This window comes from Artemia franciscana, chromosome 18 (assembly GCF_032884065.1).
Source record: "Artemia franciscana chromosome 18, ASM3288406v1, whole genome shotgun sequence".
Classification (NCBI taxonomy): Eukaryota; Metazoa; Arthropoda; class Branchiopoda; order Anostraca; family Artemiidae; genus Artemia; species Artemia franciscana.
Window position 1 is genome coordinate 10,854,579 of NC_088880.1, and position 8,559 is coordinate 10,863,137.

Consider the following 8,559-nt stretch of genomic DNA (forward strand, 5'->3'; position numbering starts at 1 on the left):
CTAATAATACTGAAGATTACACAGTTTCACCTTTTATAAAATCAAGAATTTTGTAGCAATTTGGAAGCTAACAACTAATATAGGTGGGCATGACATATCACCCTTTCACAGGATTTTTTACACAAACTTCTGACAAAAACCTGAAACCCCTCATATTTTTTATCCAACTCATCTGGGTATTAGTTTAACAAATATAACAAAAAAGCTAAGTGTCAGGACCAAGATTTAATGTTAAATTATTGATAAAAAATGAACTGTCATATGTTTATCAAACATTACTGAGATATGACATCTGATCATCAGTCCTCAGATATAAGGTTTTCAGGTCTACTTCGACCTTGCCCTCATCTTCCTGCGCTTTCTCTTAAGCCTCCTCATACGCTTCTTCCTCCACTTTGCTCTCATGTTTATCTGAAAAAGAAATAGTATATGACAAAAAAGACAAAAATTACACAAATAGCAAATATCATGGTGTCCAAAATGGAAGAGGTCAGTGTTCAAATAGCTTAGTATGGCAGTAAAAAAGAACATCACATGAAGACGCTTTACCAGCAATTAATAGTAGACCATATTGTTACATTGATCTAAGTCAACTTTTAAACTTGTCTAAACTAACAAAACCCAAAAATATAGTTTTTTGTCTGGAAAACAAACATAACTAGTGCTAAAACTTGAAATTATGAAACTATTAGCCCCCTCCCCCCAGGAGAAGTTCCAAAGTAGTGATAATCCCTAATCTTAGAAGGGTTATCTTATATTCAAAATTTGACAAGTATACAAAAAAAGCCAAGTGATGACTCCTCCCCCCCCAAAAAGAGGATTCAAAAAAGCAATAATCCCAAAGGCCTATCTTCATATCATTCTAATGTTTAAGTAGCAAAAGAAATTGTCAAGCATTTAACAACAACTGTTTTATTTAAGAACCAAAAAAGAAGCTTGCATGACAAGCATAGCAGTCACATTAATTCAGGAATGCTTTCTGTGTTGTGGCAAGGCTTGCTGAGCATCAGAACTACAAGCTATATTACATCTGGTTTTCTTTCTTCACAGTTGTGCAGTCACTGAAGGATGAGGGTATTCATGTAGATACTAAAGAACTGAAAGGATTTACCTTGGAAGAAAAGCTCCCTAAGGGCAATCATCAAGGACCTAACAAGTGACAAGTAGAAACAGTTCAACTGCAACAGTTCGAAAGCTAGCAAAACCATTTTCAGTCCTAAGCTAGGATTCACACAATCAACACTTGAAAGCAGAGACAGGACCCTTAAAAGATACCAACTGTTTCAAGGCCATTTGCAATGAGGGTATACAGTAGGTTTGTAGATATAGTAGCCTCATTCTATTTACTCCTAGGACTATAAAGGATTGAATTCGAGATGAAGAAGTATCTTCATATGCCGAATTTCTTCTACACTGTGATTATTAGTATCACGAGAGCCCTTAATACAGATTTATTATTATTTATTGGAAACTCATCATCATACAACAAAAATGATGTAGCACTATACCTTCCAGGATAAAGAAACAGTTCAATTAACACAAAAAAGCACAGGGACTGGTGTACAAGATTGACAGACAACCACAATTAAAATGAAGCTTAGCAGGGAATATAGAAGCATACAAAGTTGATATGCAGTATGAGAAATTGTATTTCTAATGGCAATGTCAAGATGAACGATTTGGTCAGATCTCTGAATTTCCAAGTGCAATTTTATCAAGAAGGTTTTTCCAGTTAAAAAGGACTATTTTGAATTTTTCAGCATTGAATTCAAGACCAGATTTAAAGAATTCTGTCTGCTGTTTTTGGAATTATTCAGAAATTTTGTCTGAAGCTTGGTAGAGGTTAAAAATGTCATCAGTATAAGACTTGTGCTGATGACACTTGGCAACTGAGGAGACATTGAGGCCAGAACGAATTTAAGACTTCCAAGACTTATATTGAACTTCAAGGATATAATTATTGAAATAAAAAGTTGACTTAGTTGTGGGCATCAAGACATGGCTAATTGTAGAAAAAACAAGACAGACAGTAAGATTGAGTGAGGCAAATCTGGCATTAACCCCCTTATAAGGATTGAATAAAAATGACGTTAGCTCATTTGTTAATAGATATGGCACCTTGCCTTACTCCTTTCTCAATTAAATAAAAAAAACTAGTTTTTTATTTAATTTATGATCCTTTTTTAAATAAAGATGGAAAATTCCCTTCCCCCATGAAGTCTTCCATAGAAAGATCATCCCATGTAACCTTTTCCGCTTGACCCGCCCCCCTACTAGAAAAAATCCCTCCTGAAAATGTCTCCCTGACATTCTGTCAGTCCTGAAAATGTGCTTCCCAATAACGAATGCTACATGTAAATCCTTGGGCAAAGTTCACAACTTGCAGCCCATCATCCAGGGTGTGGGGGATTAAGTCATCCTCAACGACATTTTTATATTTTTTGACTATGCTGAATAGATGGCTATCTCAAACTTTTGATTGGGTGACTGGGAAATAATGACAGCGAGAGAGGGCCTAGTTGTCCTCCAATTTTTTTGTTACTTAAAAAGGCACTAGAACTTTTATTTTCCTTCAAAAGAGCCCTTGTGATATTCTAGGACTACTCAGTTGTAAACAAAACAAAAATAAATAAATAAACATGCATCTGTGATGTTTCTACTGGAAAAAAATTCAAAATTCCACATTTTTGCAGATGGGAGCTTGAAACTTCTCCAGTAATATTCTCTGATACACTGAATCTGATAGTGTGATTTTCATTGGGATTCTATGACGTATAGGGGATGTTTCCCCTTTTTCGAAAATAAGGCAAACACTCTGAGACTTGTAACTTTTGATGAGTACAACTAACCTTGATGAAACTTTTATATTTGAAGTCAGCATAAAAATTTAATTCTTTTGACTATCTATGAGTATCAAAATTCTATTTTTTGAGTTTCAGTTACTATGAGCCAGATTGCTCCTTAGTTAAAGTTCATTATCACAAAGAGTTTTATTGATAACACCTGAGGATACTATAAGAGCTCAGCCTGCTTCAGCTAAAGTGTGACTGGTCTAGTGGACTAGCCATTGGTGTAAACTAAAAATGATAGACTCAGCTCTAAGAAAACAACAGAACACCCAGCTGTATAAGTAAAACTTCAACAAATAGACCCATTACCTAAATAATGGTATCAGTTTAGTGGTTTTACTTTCCATATGAAAACATGCTAATAAACAAAATTTTAGAGTATGAGCTTCTGTGAATTTTAGAAAGTAGTTGAGATGGGTGACTAAACCCAGACGATCCAGAGCCTTGACGATCCCCAAGCAACTGCCTTAGAAAAAGGACGGCCAAGAAGCACTTGACAAACTTAAGTAAAATCCACATATAACATGATTGGACTACAAAGCTTTTATGGTAAGACATTGCAAAGACATTTACTTCAAGGAAATAGGTATTTTCTTAAGAAAATAAAAAATAACATTAAGTTAAGTTTTAATCAACAGGATAATTTGTATATGTATTGTGTCACCAATCAAATGTTGAAGTTTCCATTATTTTGACAAATTGTAAAAATCAATTTGAAATGGCCTAAGGAAAATTTACTGCATACTTTAGGAGGGAGGGGGGGGTTGAAGTTCATTTCCAACACATATGTTATATTAGATTCAGGATGAAATTCTGATCCAAAATGTATTTTTATTTCTTAATCTCATAATTGAGTTAATTGGAAAGTTTATCAAAATTTATCCTTATGCCTTTGTTATGCTCTTTCATATTTCAAAAAAATCTCTAAGGGTAATTATATGTTGAGCCCTTAATGGGGCCTCAAAAGGTAAAACAGCCCACAGTTGACTAACCAGTTTAAAAGCATACTTCTAAAAAAAAAACTATCTAGTAAGAGAAAATTACCATTTGCAACTCATTCAGAAATAGTGATTATTATTTGCCTTAGGTACTTGTGTGTTATACAGCAAACACTGAAGTGCTTCATTTAATTAGAACTTGTTTTTTGACACTCAATCCAAACAAAATATCACAAAATGTGATGAAAATATAGTGCTATAGAAGCAAATTCGGGCTATATATTTGCACATTAGCGGTTGGGGGTAAAGCCCAGCAGATCTGCATGTAAAATGTGTTAGGCCCAATTATTCTGCATATTATGAAGTAAGAATTGTTTTCTAACTTAAACTGTCCAAATACTTTACCCCCAACCACCCCCAATGTGCAAATATGAAGCCCAAATTATATATTTCCTGTCTATTCTATCACTTGTCCTTATCTAATCCTCAGCTGAGGAAAATTAACAAAGAAATCAGTTTATACTTGAATTTTATACAGTGTGAACTTTGATTGTTTGTCATATAATACACAAGCATCTTTGGAGACTAGTTATCATGTATGTAGGACATTTTTGGGAGGAAAGTTGGGATTTCACTTATAGTGATGGGTTTATTTTATTTATTTATTATTACAAATAGCGGTAAACATCAATGCTTGTTGCAAAAACACAGAATCATAATACTAATCTAAAGTAAATTGGCAACAACAAACTAAACAGCAAAAACTTCAAATAACACAACACTACACAACAAAAGCGTCTAAATAAAAAGGCATATTTACTAATGCACTCTTAAAAATTTGAACACTCTTTGCCTCAACAGCCTCCAAAGGCAAACCAGAGTTTGTTTTTGAACAAACTGAGTGTTTTTTTAGATACAACTTTTCTTGTTCTTAATGGGTAATTTATTACTTATAGTAATTTACTGATATTTTTTATTGAAAGTAGCTCTATATTTCTTGACAATTGGGGCCCTGGGATTTTCTGGCCTGAAAAAAATTAGATATGTAAAGTTTGTGAAATTTTTTAGAGCCTTGTTTATTGGAAAAAATAATGCAAGCAGCATCATATTAATATACATTTCAAGAGCATAAATTAAACCATTTTCCCCTCAAGAGTGGTCTAGTTTTAAGAATCAATGACAGATACAAAATTACACAAGATGACAAATGACTCTGAAGCTAAGAAAATGGCATGGAACAAGGAGCAGCAAATATCACATTGAATTGTGAAGGAAAACATTGCACAACAAAATCTGCTACTAGAAGATAAAGTAAAAGTACAATTGGAAGAAAGGAATACAGTAATTTATTGTATTTAAATTTATGAAAGATAAACAGGAAGAGACAACTTACTTCATACCAGAATTGATTAATCTTAATTAATATGCACTTTAATATGCAATTGACACTGTTTATTTTTCACCCTAGAATAAAGTGTTTTTTTTTTTAGCATTTGCAAAGATGCACTGGAAGGACAAAGTGAATTCATAGGCCTACCTGAATTTCTTTAACTGCCTTGAAATGAAATTAATTTGGCATCTATCAAGGATAAAAGGAAAGAAGGTATACCAATACAGAAGGCAAAATGTTAAAGGAATTCTTGTTTCATAATATGCAGAATAATTGTACCTAACATATCTTGCATGCAAACCAGCTACACTTTACCCCCAACCCTCATACATATACCCTATACCATAAATTCTAATGCATTCTACCACCTGTCACCTGTTTTCCAGTTTTAGTTCTGTCACAGTTGATTTAATTTAAGGTACACAGGTTGAAGCAAGGGAGATGCATTGGGAAAATAGATTGGAAATAAGTAAATTGGGCAATATATTAGGATATTGGGGGGGGGGGGTGAAGTATAGTGAGCTGCATGTAAGATGAACACAAGCATGCAAGATAAATGTGCATCAAATTTTTTCCTTATTTTAATTACTTAGCTTATGAGCATACACTAAGATGTTTAAGCTTACTATCTTTGCAATTCAAGAGTGACAAATTAAACTTAGTTAGAACATGTTACCTGACCATGTTGTTACCTTAAATCTGATCTAGCAATGAAGGTTTAAGAACTGGGTTGTTTCCAGAAATAATATTACAGCTTTGGTTGGAGCCATAATATTTATAGCATTTATATGATTTGTTTAACTCAGTGCCCCTTAACAGGATTTAATTGATTTGTCTGTTTGTGCATTTATGGTGAATTTGCTTTTTGGTAATGTTTCTAGGTATTTATAAGTAATTTGTTTTTAGGTATTTATAATTTAATTGTGGTACCACTGGATACCCAGGGTTCAGTTCTTGTATATCTACTTTTGAGTATTGTTGCTCATTGTTTGGTTTACTGTTAATTTGTAAAAAATAGGAGCCTATAGATTACTGTTTTGTTTTTTAATAAAATAAATAAGATGTGTTAGTTACAATTATACTGCATATTATGAACTAAGAATTGTTTTCTTAATATATTTCCTTCTCTATATATAGGCCTACTTCACTAGGCATAGGCTATACCAGAATGAAGAATTCAATTTGAATTTTTCATGTCAGAATTTCTTAAATTCAAAGCAGTTAAAGCACAATGAAATGATTAGAGAAAAGATAGGAAATAGATGTAAGAGGTAAAGAATTGGAAAATCCCTGAAGTAATGATGCATGAAAACAAAGCACAAACAAGGTCTACAGCTAGAAGACATGTCACAACAGGCACCACAACAAATATTAAATGAAAATAATGGACAACAAAATATGCAGTTAGATGAAAAGCAACAGTGAGAATAAAAATCCTGTAAGTGGAGGAATATTGAGTGTTTTAACAGGAAGGAGAAATGGAATTCATGTAAGTTTCTTCTTACAATTGAAATTGCTGATTTAGCACCTCATGACTTAACTAAAGAATGTTGCAGTGACTAGGTTAATTTGTAACAGGCTATAAGAATCAAATATATAGGCTACAAGTCTGCCATGTACCAGGGATGCCTGTGCTCCCAGTACTATAATTATAAAAGCATAGGATAGAAAGGATATCAGGTGAAAGCCTACACTTAGTTTTATCACAGCTAAATTATGTTGAAATTTACAAAAATGAAAGCTTAGTAAATTCATTAATTGCAATAAACTAAAAAATTCACTTGAATGTTGATTAGGTTATTGTTGAGTAAGAATTTCATTATGTTAAAGTTTAAATGCCTTCATATCCTAAATCTATATCTGGGACCATCAGGGGGGAGGGCTGGGGATGAATTAAAGGCTAACAAAACAATAAAGTAGATTTTCAAAACAATGTAATTATATTTCTAGCCTTTTTTCCCAGGATGACTCGTCCCGAGGGTTGCTATTCTGCAATTTTACCTAGGCTAAATGTTAATCATAAATGGATATGCTTCGACAACACATGGCCTACTCTTAAACATTAATATCATATCTCGATTAGAAGAGCTAGCAGGAACAGAGAAAAGGCGGAAGTCTCCTTAATAGGCTAATCATAAAGAGAAAGTAGGTAAAAAGTGCGAAAAGACTTACTCAGAAGAAATTCTAAGCTAGTTGCCTAGAAATGTGCTGTCTGATTTACTAGCAAATGGGAAATGGACAGTGTTGCTAGTTTAGAACATTTGTTAATGAATATGAGGCAAACTACGCTGCTGCTGTCTATATTGAATTTAACTAGAGGACAGATAAACCGATGAACCAAATAGCTTAAAATAACGCAGATATTGCTGCATCAATCTAAAGGGCACCAATTCATGAAATTATAGGGAGCAGAGGTAAGTATTTTACTTATTTTTTTTTATAAAGAAAAGGTACGAAAATGTATTTTTCAACATCTACTGGGGTGGACAATTTGACTTATTTCGTATTTATAGAGAATATACAAATAAAGTGTTTTTAAGATATGAACCGGGAGCAATGCCCCCCATCCCCAATGGGCACCCTTAATATTATGTATTTAAAATTACATTAACTCCTATACAGTATATTAGGCAATCTCTAGGCTTTTCTTCTTTGTTGGTAGACTAGAAATTACTGCCACTATGCCTAGGTACATAGGCAAAGTTCAAATAAACATGTGCATTTAATATCAACAAAGTATGTTCTGTTGATAGAAAATCTAAATCATTTTGGATATCTCAATTCTCGACTTAATTCTAAAGATTTTCTTACTCTAGTTAATAATAGATCTTTAATCTGAGAATAAAAATAGCTTGAAAGACATAACTGCCCTATGGCTATTTAATGATCAAAATTACTCAATAATTATTTGGCTTATGAATTCTCCCCAAAAGCTGAAAAACAATACAAGTCAAAAATGTGAAATGTTTAGAATATGTCATTGCTAACATTAGGGTCAATATAAAGGTAAATCTCTCTCCAAAAACAGCTTTTAGCTTTGTGTAAACTACTTCAGTGAAATAAATCACCTTTAATGTCAAAAAAGAAAGCGATGGGCACATACTCGACAAATTTCAAAATAAAAGCGTGCAAAGGTGTTATCTAAATTACCAATTTATGCTAAATATGCAAATTGGCAACAAAATACTTGCCCATCAGGAATTTTCAGTTTTTCAAATAAAATTCCTGTATTTTTACTTCTGTTACCATTAAATATTTCACATTTTAGCTATAACGCCCTGGATTGGGTGAGATGATGAACTGGTAGCTTATTTTATTGCATCAGCTAGCTCCATGTCAAATTTTGAATATATCTCTAGTCAGTAAACTGGTCTTTTTTAAC

General features: G+C 33.0%; 1 long non-coding RNA gene across 1 annotated transcript; it reads right to left on the bottom strand.

Annotated features, from left to right (window-relative positions):
• Window positions 1-206: 206 nt before the first annotated feature.
• On the bottom strand, window positions 207-7,479 carry LOC136038598 (uncharacterized). Its single transcript, XR_010620255.1, has 2 exons — window positions 7,350-7,479; window positions 207-411 (listed from the first exon to the last, which is right to left on the bottom strand). It is a non-coding gene; the product is annotated as an uncharacterized LOC136038598 (long non-coding RNA).
• Window positions 7,480-8,559: the final 1,080 nt, after the last annotated feature.